Source organism: Zea mays, chromosome 4 (assembly GCF_902167145.1).
Source record: "Zea mays cultivar B73 chromosome 4, Zm-B73-REFERENCE-NAM-5.0, whole genome shotgun sequence".
NCBI classification, from domain to species: Eukaryota; Viridiplantae; Streptophyta; class Magnoliopsida; order Poales; family Poaceae; genus Zea; species Zea mays.
The window spans coordinates 181,846,314-181,860,433 of NC_050099.1; the positions used below are offsets into that span (position 1 = coordinate 181,846,314).

The window sequence follows — 14,120 nt, forward strand, 5'->3', positions numbered from 1 at the left end:
TCACATTTGAGTCCCAAAGGATCGGGATGCTTCATGCCACGATCGTGGTCGAGAGACGAGAATAAGGGCATGCATTGCCCGTCCAGAGGCCGGTCTACTTCATCAGTGAAGTAATGTCCGAGACCAAAATCTGCTACCCGCAAATTCAGAAGCTACTGTACGTGGTAATTCTGACGCGGCGAAAGTTGTGACACTACTTCGAGTCTCATCCGGTGACTGTGGTGTCATCCTTCCCCTGGGGGAGATCATCCAGTGCCGAGAGGCCTCGGGTAGGATTGCAAAGTGGGCAGTGGAGATCATGGGCGAGACAATCTCGTTCGCCCCTCGGAAGGCCATCAAGTCCCAAGTCTTGGCGGACTTTGTGGCTGAATGGGTCGACACCCAGCTTCCAGCAGCTCCGATCCAACCGGAACTCTGGACCATGTTTTTCGACGGGTCGCTGATGAAAACAGGAGTGGGCGCGGGCCTGCTCTTCATCTCACCCCTCGGGAAGCACCTCCGCTACGTGCTACGCCTCCATTTCCCGGCGTCAAGCAACGTGGCCGAGTACGAGGCTCTGGTTAACGGGTTGCGCATCGCCATCGAGCTAGGGGTTCGGTGCCTCGACGCTCGTGGCGACTCACAACTTGTCATCGACCAAGTCATGAAGGACTCCCATTGCCGCGACCCAAAGATGGAAGCCTACTGCGACAAGGTTCGGCGCCTGGAAGACAAGTTCTACGGGCTCGAGCTCAACCACGTTGCTCAACGATACAACGAGACTGCGGACGAGCTGGCTAAAATAGCCTCGGGGCGGACAACGGTTCCCCCAGACGTCTTCTCTCGAGACCTACATCAACCCTCCGTCAAGACCGACGACACGCCCGAGCCCGAGGAAGCCTCGGCCCAGCCCGAGGCACCCTCGGCCCCTGAGGGTGAGGCACTGCGCGTCGAGGAAGAGCGGAATGGGGTCACGCCTAATCGAAACTGGTAGACCCCGTACCTGCAATATCTGCATCGAGGAGAGCTACCCCTCGACAGAGCCGAGGCTCGGTGACTAGCGCGGCGCGCCAAGTCGTTCGTCTTGCTGGGTGACAAAAAGGAGCTCTACCACCGCAGCCCCTCAGGCATCCTCCAGCGATGCATATCCATCGTCGAAGTTCAGGAGCTATTGCAAGAAATACAGTCGGGGGCTTGCGGTCATCATGCAGCGCCTCGGGCCCTCGTTGGAAATGCCTTCCGACAAGGTTTCTACTGGCCAACCGCGGTGGCCGACGCCACTAGGATTGTACGCACCTGCCAAGGGTGTCAATTCTACGCAAGCCAGACACACCTGCCCGCTCAGGCCCTGCAAACAATACCCATCACCTGGCCGTTTGCTGTGTGGGGTCTGGACCTCGTCGGTCCCTTGCAGAAGGCACCCGGGGGCTACACGCACCTGCTGGTCACTATCGACAAATTCTCCAAGTGGATTGAGGTCGGACCCCTAACCAGCATCAGGTCCGAGCTGGCGGTGGCGTTCTTCACCAACATCATCCATCGCTTTGGGGTCCCGAACTCCATCATCACCGACAACGGCACCCAGTTCACTGGCAAGAAGTTCCTGGACTTCTGCAAGGACCACCACATCCGGGTGGACTGGGCCGCCGTAGCTCACCCCATGACGAATGGGCAGGTAGAGCGTGCCAACGGCATGGTTCTGCAGGGACTCAAGCCGAGAATCTACAACGACCTCAACAAGTTCGGCAAGCGATGGATGAAGGAACTCCCCTCGGTGGTCTGGAGTCTGAGGACGATGCCAAGCCGAGCCACGGGCTTCACGCCGTTTTTTCTAGTCTATGGGGCCGAGGCTATCTTGCCCACAGACTTAGAATACGGCTCCCCGAGGACAAGGGCGTACGACGACCAAAGCAACCAGGCCAGCCGAGAAGACTCACTGGACCAGCTGGAAGAGGCTCGGGACATGGCCTTACTACACTCGGCACGGTATCAGCAGTCTCTGCGACGCTACCACGCCCGAGGGGTTCGGTCCCGAGACCTCCAGGTGGGGGACTTGGTGCTTCGGCTACGACAAGACGCCCGAGGGTGCCACAAGCTCACACCTCCCTGGGAAGGGCCGTTCATCATCGCCAAGATTTTGAAGCCCGAAACATACAAGTTGGCCAACAATCAAGGCGAGGTCTACAGCAACGCTTGGAACATACGACAGCTACGTCGCTTCTACCCTTAAGATGTTTTCAAGTCGTTCATATACCCCGTTCACATACACAAATATAGTCTAACCGTCAAGGAAGGGTCAGCCTTGCCTCGGCAAAGCCCGACCCTCCCTCGGGGGCTAGAAGGGGGGAACCCCCTCTGCGTCAAAATTTTCCTTGGAAAAAGTCTTTCTGCCAGAACATCTTTCGCGCTTTTCGACTACTTCGATAGTGGGATCCTGAAAACGATGGAGTACACGTAAGCGGCAAGGCCGACCGAGCCGAGGGACTCCTATGCCTCTGGGATACGGATACCTCACTCATCACCTTCCGCAATAAGTAACTCACGCTCGGATAAGCGATTCCGCTGACCGAACAAGTCTTAACGCTCGAAAACTTTTCTGCCGAAACGATTTTTCGTGCCTTCTCGACTATATCGATAACAGAATCCTGCGGACGAGTAAGAGTACACGTAAGCGGCGAGGCCGACCGAGCCGAGGGACTCCTACGCCTCCGGGATACGGATACCTCACTCATCACCTCCCGTGATAAGTAACTCTCGCTCGGATAAACGATTCTGCTACCGACAAACAAGTCCTGATACTCAAAACAAGAGGAAAAGAAACGTAGCTTTACAACGTGACAACGATATGTTTGGGCCTCGGCGGCCGCAAAAAACATACGCACACTACAGACAAACTGTTCCTGTAGGTTCAGACATCAGTAGGGGAGCAGCAGCACCCTCGGCATCGACCCTACCTTCGGCGGAATCCGACCTGGCCTCGGACAACGACACGGTCGGAGGACCTCCACCTCGAAGGAAGATATCAGCACCGCGCCTGGGCCATCGCCGCCAGGGTCTCCTCCAGGAACCCGGCCCGAGCAGACGGCTTGACCGGCCGCTCCGTAGCCTCAGCCAGCTGTCCCCCGAGGACATCAGCCCGACTCATGGCTTCGGCAGCCCGACTCCAGGGTTGGTCCCGCCAGTGAACGACCTAGCCAGGTTCCAGCCGTCGCTGCTACACCTCCTCGGCCTGGGAAGTCACCTGCTCCTGGGCCGACGAAGTTTCTTCTCAAGCCAACTCTGCCTCTGTCCATGCTGACACTGCTGCCTCCGGCTCCAGCTCATCGCAGAGCAGCCGAGGGTTCCCTAACTGAGAAAGAGAAGCTTTAAGTGGCAAGGCCGACCGAGCCGAGGGACTCCTACGCCTCCGGGATACGGATACCTCACTCGTCACCTTCCGCACAAGGCAACTCACACTTGGTTAAGCGGTCCAGCTAGCCGACAGGCGAGTCCTGGTGCTCAAGATGAGGAAGAAACACGGTATTGCACTCCTCCATCTTCTCCTAAACCAGCGGGTGAAAGGGCGGACCGCCATGCAGGCGGCATGCAACTGCACCACGGGGATGCACCCTTTCGACTTCGACGCATCCAGCATGAAGGCCCAGGCCCACATGTCATGTGACCGGCGCGTCGGTTACTACGTGCGAAAAACTGCACCGCCACTTACGCCAATGTTGCGCCTTCTCGACTGCGGAACCGGTGCCGCAACTCGAGGCAACCCTGCGCATGGCCCAACAGTGCCAACCAAGCACATCGATCACAGGTCAGTCAGCCGTGGGAGAAGGCGCGATGGTCGATATGGCCAAAAGTGGGCCGGCAGTAATGGCGGCAGCAGGCGGACGGAAGCAGCAGTCAAATCATCTGCAGGCTCACGTCCCCTCCTGGAGCAGCAGGGGAGCCCTCTCCCACGGCATGAAGACGACGCGCCCGTGTTCCGTCCCTCAAACGGCTCACGCAACGGTTGCCCCACGAACCACCCGTCCCATCGCATTAACTCCGCGACAGGGCAGGCGACACCTTTGGCAGGCGAAGCGGGCGACGCTTCACCTCCGCCATAATGACCGCGTCAAAAAAGGTGCGCCACATGTTCAATTTCATATCCTTTTCCTCTTCCCCTTTCTCTCTCTTGCTACAGGGACCGGGAAAGGAGATACACCGAAAGGGATCCTTCTCTGCGAAGGAAGCGGGCCCCGAGCCCTCCTACTAATCAGAGGTTCGAAGGTTGGCCCCTCGGAAGGGTTCGACAGCAGCCTCAGAGCACTCGGGCTCCGCGCCCACTACTGGTCAGAGGTTCAAAGGCTAGCCCCTCGGAAGGGTTCGATAGCTGCCTCAGGCCACTCGGACTCCGCGCCCACTACTGATCAGGGGTTCGAAGGCTGGCCCCCCGAAGGGTTCGACAGCCACCTCAGAACACGCAGAGCGAGGGATGACTCTAGGTACGTCCGATACATGGCCGAGGCTCGGGCTACGCTCCCGAGGTACCCTAGGACATTTCCGAGACCAGCAGGAGCGATTCTGTAACGGAATCCCATCAGAGGGAGGCATCGAGCCCTTGGACCCTATCAAACGGGACCGGGTCCGGCAAATCACCTGTAGGTACTTTTGGAGTGCGCCTCTGGGCCACTAGCCGACCCTTATCGAACGGGGCACGGGCGTCCACTCGGATCACCCGTTAGCAACTCATTGGAGACACCATGTTTGGCGCCCTCCAAGGGCAACATGGCGCTTTCCCCCCCCCCCCCTCCCTCCTCCTTGCGGAAAGGCGACGAAGGGGCGTATGATAAAAGCCGAGTCAGTCCTTGACCGTCCTCTCGCTCTGTGCAGAGGCTCGGGGGCTGCTCTCGCAAACCCGGCTCCAGCCAAACCGTTGACAGCGTCAACATACCAGCCCTAGAACTCGGAACCTGACCATGCACCCGGGCTACGATCAGATCGCATGAGGGAACAACCAGACCGGCCGAGGCATCACGAAAGGCACTAAGACCTCGAAGGAGTCAAACCACTCCTCCGAGGCCTCGGGGGCTACACCCGGCGGGTGCGCTCGTGCGCACCCACCGGAACGAAATGCAACCGAGAAAGGTCGATCCCCTTGCAAAAAAGTGTGATAAAGCCTCCAAGCGAGTACCAACACTCCCTTTGAGGCTCGGGGGCTACTGTCGGGGACCATAATTAGGGGTACCCCCAAGACTCCTAAACTCGGTTGGTAACCACCATCAGCACAAGCTGCAAAGGCCTGATGGGCGCAATACAGGTCAAAGCTCCGTCCACTCCAGGGGCACGATCTCGCCTCGCCCGAGCCCAGCCTCGGGCAGGAACAATAGACTCAGGTGGATTCACGCCTCACCCGAGGGCCTCCTCAAGCAACGGGCGCACCTTCGAATCGCCCGAGGCCCAGCTCGGGTAGGCTTCGCGGAGAAGCAACCTTGGCCAGATCGCCTCGCCAACCGACCGTATCACAGGAGCATTCAATGCAAGGATCGCCTGACACCTTATCCTGACGCGCGTTCCTCAGTTGACAGGGCCGAAGTGACCGCAATCACTTCACCCCTCCACTGACTGACATGATAGGAAAACAGCGCCGCCTGCCCTGCTCCGACTGCTGTGCCACCTGCCAGGGTGAGGCTGACAGTAGCCGAGTCCAGCCTCAGGCGCCATAGGAAGCTCCGCCACGCCCGACCCCGGGGCTCGGCCTCCGCCTCGACCTCGGAAGACGGTCTCCGCCTCGCCTGACCCCAGGGCCCGGACTCAACCTCGACCTCGGAAGACGGTCTCCGCCTCGCCCGACCCCAGGGCCCGGACTCAACCTCGACCTCGGAGGAGTCACCACCTTGCCCGGCCTTGGGCTCGGACCGACCACGCTACAGGGGGGTACATCATTACCCTACCCCTAGCTAGCTCAGGCTACGGGGAACAAGACCGGCGTCCCATCTGGCTCGCCCCGGTAAAAATGTAATGATGGCACCCCGCGTGCTCCATGACGACGGCGGTTCTCAGCCCCCTACGGAAGCAAGGAGACGTCAGCAAGGACCCGACAGCCCCGACAGTTGTGCTTCTACAGGGCTCGAGCGCTCCTCCGACGGCCACGACATCATATGAACAGGGCACCAACACCTCTCCGACAGCCACGTCGGCATGTACATAGGGCTCTGGCTCCTCTCTGCTAGACACGTTAGCACATTGCTACACCCCCCATTGTACACCTAGGCCTTCTCCTTACATCTATAAAAGGAAGGTCCAGGGCCCTCGTACGAGAGGGTGGCCGCGCGGGAGGACGGGCTGACGGACAGTCTCTCTCTCCCTCTCCCTCGCGAACGCTTGTAACCCCCTACTGCAAGCGCATCCGCCCTGGGCACAGGACAACACGAGCCGCGGTTCCCTTTTTTGTTCCCCCTTGTGTTCCATCTCGCGCCGACCCATCTGGGCTGGGACACGCAGCGACAATTTACTCGTCGGTCCAGGGACCCCCCCGGGGTCGAAACACCGACAAACATATAGAATTTGCTATATAAATTTATATTTTTAATTTTAGCATTGAACCTATTAATATTTATAAAAAACAAACATCAAATTCATTCTATATATTTTTAAATAATCGATATAAAATTTGGATACGGATACGGATTCATATGTTTTTTTTCATCTTTTTGTTGTAAGGACAATAAAATACATACAAAAATCACACAAAAAATAATTTTATACTTCATAATATTCTTAATAACATAAGTAAAGACTAGCTTTAAATTCTATACATAGCTATGTTAAAATATTAGATTTATCATATAAGTCGGATGTTTTAGAAACATCTCTAGCCACAAGTGAGAGCATTTACAAGAGTCTTTCTAAAATTCACTCTCTAAATTATTATTATTTAAAGAGTCATTTACATAAAAATCACTTTCTATACCTTTCTAATCTCCAGCAACTTTCATATATCTTATTTGCACTCTAGATAGCCATTCATGTTTTCTATATTTAGTTAGCGAGAAATTCGGAACAGAAGATGACTATATTTAAATAACTTTTAAATAAGATGTTAGAGGGGTTTTTACAAAAAAAATAGATATCCATTTTAATTAGGAAGAATATTGTGAGTCCCTTGGAATTGCTCTAAAACAATCATTTTTTATTCTTCTTAAAACTAGTGGTGATATTTTATCTAAGTTATTGCTTTGATTTATCCTTATGACAGTTTTAAGGATTTTTCTACACTACATGTGCATTAGAACTCCATTTAACAACTCTTTTGTAGTTGGCATCTTTAGCTCCGGCCTTCTCTTCAACATGTAAAGAGCCAATAAGATTAATGATGTTAAACTCTTGTCTCTTATATTTTAGAGAAGTAGCAAAATTTGTCTAATATGGTGGCAGCTTAAAAATAATGCAACTCATTACAAACTTGTTTGGCAACACACAGTCAATATTATTGAGTTCTTTTACCATTATATATATTTCATGAGCTTGTTATACTACAGAACAACCATCACTTATTATGTGGTCATGAATCTGGTCTATTACATACTATTTACTATTACCCTCACAAGCTCTATTTTTTGACATCTACTGCATTAGTGGACATCATCATATATGCATCGACTATAGAACTTTTTAGCACACTAGTTATTATCTCCTTGAACATACTATCAACATTTTGAAACACACGCTCTTCTTGAGCAGTACGTGGTCTAGATGATCTAGGTTCGACAACAAAATAGTAATACATAGCAGTCCGTCATAGTATGCATCTTTGACACCACAGTTTGTAATGTGTTTGGAACCGCACGTGGATCGATCATATCAGGTTGAACACCTGGTGGAACGCCGTGTGAGCACCTGCACCGCGCACACGGAGTTGTCCGCCGGCGGCGCGCAGAGTGAACTCCGCCAGACGTCATGTTTTACTTGGCGAGAACCATCAATTACTTGTTTGAGAGGAAGAGTAATTGAGGGAAACAAAATCCTTTACTATTCAATTTTGAATGATAAGGGATTTTAAACTCCTCAATTATCTACATTACCCTCGAGTCCGTAGGGACAAAGCTGAACCCCGCCATTTTTTTGACTTGGGATAGAGAAACATCCTCCTGTTGTACAAAATAACTCCTGAAAATCAGTTCTAAGGGACATTTAAAAAATTAGTGAGAATGATTGGTAAAAGGAACCGCCATTTTTCAAAAAAAAAACATAATTTAGGGGAGACTTCTGAGAAGCTCTTGGATATGCTCATGATACAGTGCCCCCAGCGAACCAGGAAATGGCAAAATGCCATACCATATGAGAAGCATAGGAGGCATTTGCTAAGGATGCCAGGCCTGTCTGTCGAAACCTTCTGCCTGTTAATTACAGCATACAAAGTCGCTGTCTACCACTAAAAATACAATCAATCCTCTCCTGGCTTCCTTTCTATGTACATCTCTCCTTGTATAGATGGAGGAAATAGTTCCGAGTTCTTCGGTTTGGTTTCCCTGTTTTCCTAGCATCTTCTCATGAGTCCAGCCACATTTTGCGCAATGCCGTGTTTGGTCTCAACTGAAACAGGGGGGTCACCAATATACATATCGAAGAAGGTTCCTGTTCATAGATAGATACATGACTTCATTAATGATTTGGAAAACCTGAGCAGATCCATAAATGTCCAGTATCCTTTGACATTCTGACTTACTGCAGAGATATTTGCTGTGGACAGTGCCAATTTGTTTGCCATCAACTGCACACGGATGTTTTTGGTCAAGACAAAGTAGTGAAGGCAAGAAACTAAAGCATGTGGAAAGAAATAAGCTATATGGTACTAACTTTCAGTTATTAGCTGACCATCGGATGTTTGCCGGAAGTCTATCTTTGTACCCTGCGGTTGCATTAACTTTTAACTTCTCACACCAAATGCAGAGTTACGTAGCACAGACATACCATAGAAACTTACAGCAGGTATACGAATGTATTCATTAAAACAAGAACCAAATGTCTTCAAGCAATCATAATCAGTATTAGGATTCATCTGGTTCAATAAAGTACACAAAAAGCTCACTTAGGCCTATGTGGTTAGGAAAGGATGAATTAATTGCTGGATAAAAACAAAATACCTTTTTCAGCCGGAAGGCAAGAGACTTCTCAAATGCACTGGAAAGCATGTTGAGACAAATGATTAACTTCAACTTGCATAGATGCTAGCATATTTTAACCAAATATAAAGAAAAGAATGCTCACTCTCGAACTGTGCCAATGCTGAGGCCATTGTAGCTTACTACTAGCCTAACAGTCATATCAATATTTTCCCTGAAAAAGATTGAAAGTTTGTTGGCGTCGAAGGCAACTATGCACATAAGGGAAAATGGCAGGGAAATTTGCAGTGTGAGATCCTATGCAGCATGCCAGCATCATAAGCTCACAAAATAAATAGTACTGTAAATGATTAAATGGTTTATCAAATAATTGCAGGTCTTGACTCTTGAGAAGTGCTCTATACATAAAGCCATTTTTTCTTTTTTAAATATACCAACATTCCATAGCGCTTTTTAAAAATGTGTGCCTAAGCTTGCATGATCGTTTACGTGTAAAGGGCTGACTGACTAGGTAATGGCCAAATTTGGGATGGTCTTTAATAACAGAATTCGTGAAGGCATAAATGATCAATAGGCATTGCACACCTCAAAAGATCTTCATAGAAATCTGGGTGATCCTTCAACTCAGCATCTGGAATACAAGCATACTTTGGACCCAGCTTTTTGCAAACAGAATCAGGTTGTATATCTGAGAATATGTCAATATAACGTAATAAGTAATCAAAAGACAATAATTAAGCAGTAACTACCTGTTAGCAAATCATAAAACATAAAAACTGTAAACACAAAATGTTACTTCACTCACATAATCCAAAGGCATAAAGATTCAGATCTTTAACCCTCATTATTCGCATGCTTCTGAAACCCATTCCAACAAGGACCTGCCAATTTAACCATCAGATGCATGTGTCAACTGGGGGCAGTGTACCTAGAAAGCATCAGAATTATATATGTTCTGTAGGTCATTGTGATGTTCATAATTTCATATGCAAATATGAAAAGAAATATTGGCCATAATAAAACAAAAATCCACAGAAGCAAGCTTGAAAAAGGACCTCTGTAGTCAGATTGGAATTGTCTTTAAGTAGAGTGGGGAACTTGATGCCAGTTTTCGGTTCTGTTACATCTTCTCGCAAGAGTACTCTTGGCACAGCAACACACGCACAACCTGGACGGATTTCTTCCGAGTATGACTGTCCAGCAGGGGATGTTCCCACCATCTTTTCTTAGTGCCATTGACTCAGCCAGCATCTTCGGAGATCTTGTCCACGGATAAAAAGTTGTTAACAAAGCAAAAACGAAAAAAAAAACTTCCTAAAAAACAAGTGGCAAAAGTAACATCTGCCAGCTGACAAAACAGCATGTGGTGAACTCATACATGTTTTCAAATGGTGGTACTACAGTAGCGGCAGCCAACATAAGGATGTTGCAGGCATGATGCTCCTCCACCTCCGTCCACAGGCGTCCAAAAGTTGTGCTTGCAAGCCTCGCTAAAAGCATCTGTACAGCATGATCTTTTCTTAATTGTGAACCAAACTGTAGTCCTGGTAAATGCTGCAAGCAAGAGGCCACTTGCTTTATGTGTGACCGACAAACTCTTGAACTTGAGCCTGCAGCAGCTGATAGCCTTTGGAATAGCTTAGGATTCGATGCTCTAGAAAACCAGAAATAGAAAGCTTCAGCAAACTTGTTCAAACAGCTGAATGCTTCCTGAACTGTGCCACTCCCCGTAGCACATATATGCCTTGGATGTTGAAATGAACATTCAACTAAGTTTCCGACTTGTGATATCAATCCTAACCCAACATCATGAGATATTGGAGAGTCGATTGGCAACATGGGGAGGTAAGCTCCATTATGATCAAATTTGGAGAAAATAGACCAATCTTTCATAATGAAATCACTTGCTTCCTTGGACGATGTCAGGGAGTTTAATAAGAGTAAAACTTTCCTGAAGCTGCCAATTGGAGCAACATAAGTGAATCAGGAAACAAACATAGCAACATGTCAATTGCATGCATGCTTACAGGGAACTTTTTTTTTACTGAACATAAATAACTATTTTGCAGCAGCATTTGCATTTAGACCTTAACATCACAATTTAATCGTCTCGAAAACATTCAGATCGATACATATGAAATAATACAAAAAAATATCGCATCAAAATTGCAACTGGATGTTCTCAAAGTATTTTGTAAAAAAAAAGTAGAGCTTCTCAAACTAGCTCCAAAAATACTCTTCTCAAACTGTCACCTGAAAAACAAAAAGGACAAACCCATGACCTCAAAGGTTTTTTTTTTTGAAAGGGAGAGGCAAAAGACTTGCCGCTCCAATATATTAGAAGGAGTAGAACTAACAGGAAATTACAAGAAACCAAGACGACTTACAAGACTAGAAGCGAACTCCTGAACAAATTTACTAAGCGGACCTACTAGCCAGCTAGGCCATGGAAACAACCAACTAACTCTTTGACCACTAGCGCGACCTGCTCCGCTGATTTAAGCTGACTGTGAAAGATTCTATTGTTCCTCTCTAACCAAATGCTCCACCAAAAATAAATGATAAGGCCATCAAAGGATCTTCTCGAAGGCTTGTTGCACCTACTTCGCAAATTTCTCCACCAGTCGTACAATGAATCAGAGCCATAGATCCCCTTAAAGGACGAAAGATTCGCCCAAGACAAGATTCTGTCCCACACCTCCCTGCTGAAGGGGCAGTCCTTGCAGAGATGAACCGTCGTTTCAAAGGTCGAATTACAGAGACAACAAGAAGGATTGTGAGGCCATCCCCTTTTCTGAAGGTTCTCTGCTGTCAACACTCTATTGTGTAAAAGAGTCCAAGCGAAGAAGCGACACTTGGGTTCAGTTTTGCTTTCCAAATGGAACAGATTTTCATTGTGCAGAAGTTTGTTGAGAACTGAATGTTATATGCGCTGCTTGCACTGTACTGACCATCAGTCATCCATCTCCAAGAGATGGAATCCTCCAAGTTATTAAGTTCGTGCATACTACTGATAGCCTGCCATAGGGTTACAAAATCTTTTATTTCGTCTTCTCGTATGCATGGCAGACATAGCTGAATCCAGCTATTGGCTCTAAGAGCATGAAAAACTGAGATGTTCTTCTTCCTTGCTTTCATGACCTCAAAGGTAAACAAAGCAAAACAGTGATCTATCTGTATATACTAAGTTCTCACTGATCAAAATTAATACCTCGACGAAACGAGCCTGACAGCGCCTCCAAAATCTCACCCAGTTTCCAGAAGATCCAAAAGGCCCCGACCCAAGCATGCCAAATGAACATCAGAATGCTAGGATCTCGATGTCGCTCCAGGATTCACATTCACACAGAAACAACCCCCAGGGGCCACCACCCAACCTCACCGCGCAGCACCAGGCAGCCAAATGCCCAAATCACAACACAAACCCCACCTTCCCCCCAGACGACCGCAAGAGATCCCGCATTCGCTGCTCTGGCCGCCATTCCACAAACCAAAAGCGCCGCGCGCTGGCGGGATGGTGACCGTCGTGCTCGTGCCGCGCCGCCTCACGCTGCGACGGGGCTAGATACGAGGCCTAGGACTCCGCGCTTCCCTTATCGGGGAGACTTTTGGATTATAAAACACGGTAGATTTGGATTCGTCGAAACGGAGGCGTCGGCGAGGATTTCGACGATATGGAAATACAGAGAACACGAAGCCGCTGATATAGACTCACAATCGTTATTAGCCGTTGAGGAGAACCATTAATCATGCTCCGTCGCTGTCCGTCCGCGCGCCGTTTTCTTCTCCCGTCAGAACCGGTGTCGCCGCCCCTATGTGGTCGTCGGCGGCGGAGGTGGAGTCCGGTGGCGATGTGGGCGGCAAGCTGGTGCACTTTGATGGGCCGCTGGCGTTCACGGCCGACGACCTGCTGTGCGCCACCGCCGAAATCATGGGGAAGAGCACCTACGGCACGGTACCCTGTGAGCGCGTCGAAGCCGTTGATGGGCGCGGCCGTCAGCTTGCGGAGGCGCCGGTGCTCGTCGTGCGGCATCGCCACGAACGACCGCGGCCCGACCAGCGCCACCGTCGCCTTGGGCCACCCCGTCACGAACGCGTCCTCGTCCATCAGCACCTGCTTGCACGCCTCCGCCGTCGTCATCAGCACCGTCAGGCTGCTGAACATGAAGCCTTGGTACACGCCCGTGCGAGTGCGACCGAACCTGCAATTAATGGTGCATCCAGGTCAGATGGTCTGGTTGCCTGTCTATCTGACTGTTCGTCTGTTTGATCAGCACAACTGATTAATGGTGATGAGCGAGCTCTTGCTTAATCTGCCTTAATAAGCTGTTTCAGTTCCAGACTTTGCAGCAGCCATTCAGGGCGGGCAAAGGCAAAAAACGACAGCATCCATCCATTGAGACTGCGAGGAGGAGCAAGCGAGTGAGCAACACGTATCATACATAGGCCCATCTGAACAGGAGGGTTCTTCGTACCACATAAATCTAGCTCAGAGAGAGAGATAGATAGATGTTCAGAACATCACGCACGGTGTTTAGTGTTTACTAGGAGCATCGAGCATGTATCCAGGAAAGGGAGACTGTCAAAGAAGGCGTCGGGCTTGCCGGACTTGAAGGCGCGGAGGAAGGCCCACATGCCGCCGACCAAGGGCCACCCCATCTCCCCCGGCGGCAGCCGCGCCGCCGCCTCCCTGTACCACCCGTGCGCCCTCCGCGCCGCGGCGTCCACCACCACCAAAGCCACGCCGCCGACCAGCACCACCTCAGCCGCCTCCCTGTACCACCAGTGCGCTCTCCTCGCAGCGGCATCCGCGAGCACCAACGCCACGGCCCCGAGCAGCACCGCCGCGGCCGTCCCTACACCCAGCATCCCGGCCGATTGAGGGGGTATGGATGGGAATGGAACGATGGACGATGCTGTTCGACCTGGAGCTGGTGCGCGACGCTGCCGCCGGGACGGCCGCGGACGAGCAGCTCATGGACACGCTGAAGCTCGCGCTGCACTGCGTCGACCCGGTGGAAGAGAAAAGAGAAAGGATGGAGACGA

The 14,120-nt window shown here is 50.5% G+C and overlaps 1 pseudogene; it reads right to left on the reverse strand.

Moving 5' to 3' along the window:
• Positions 1–8,163: 8,163 nt before the first annotated feature.
• On the reverse strand, positions 8,164–12,925 carry LOC103654207 (fatty-acid-binding protein 2-like; annotated as a pseudogene).
• Between the last annotated feature and the right edge of the window lie 1,195 nt (positions 12,926–14,120).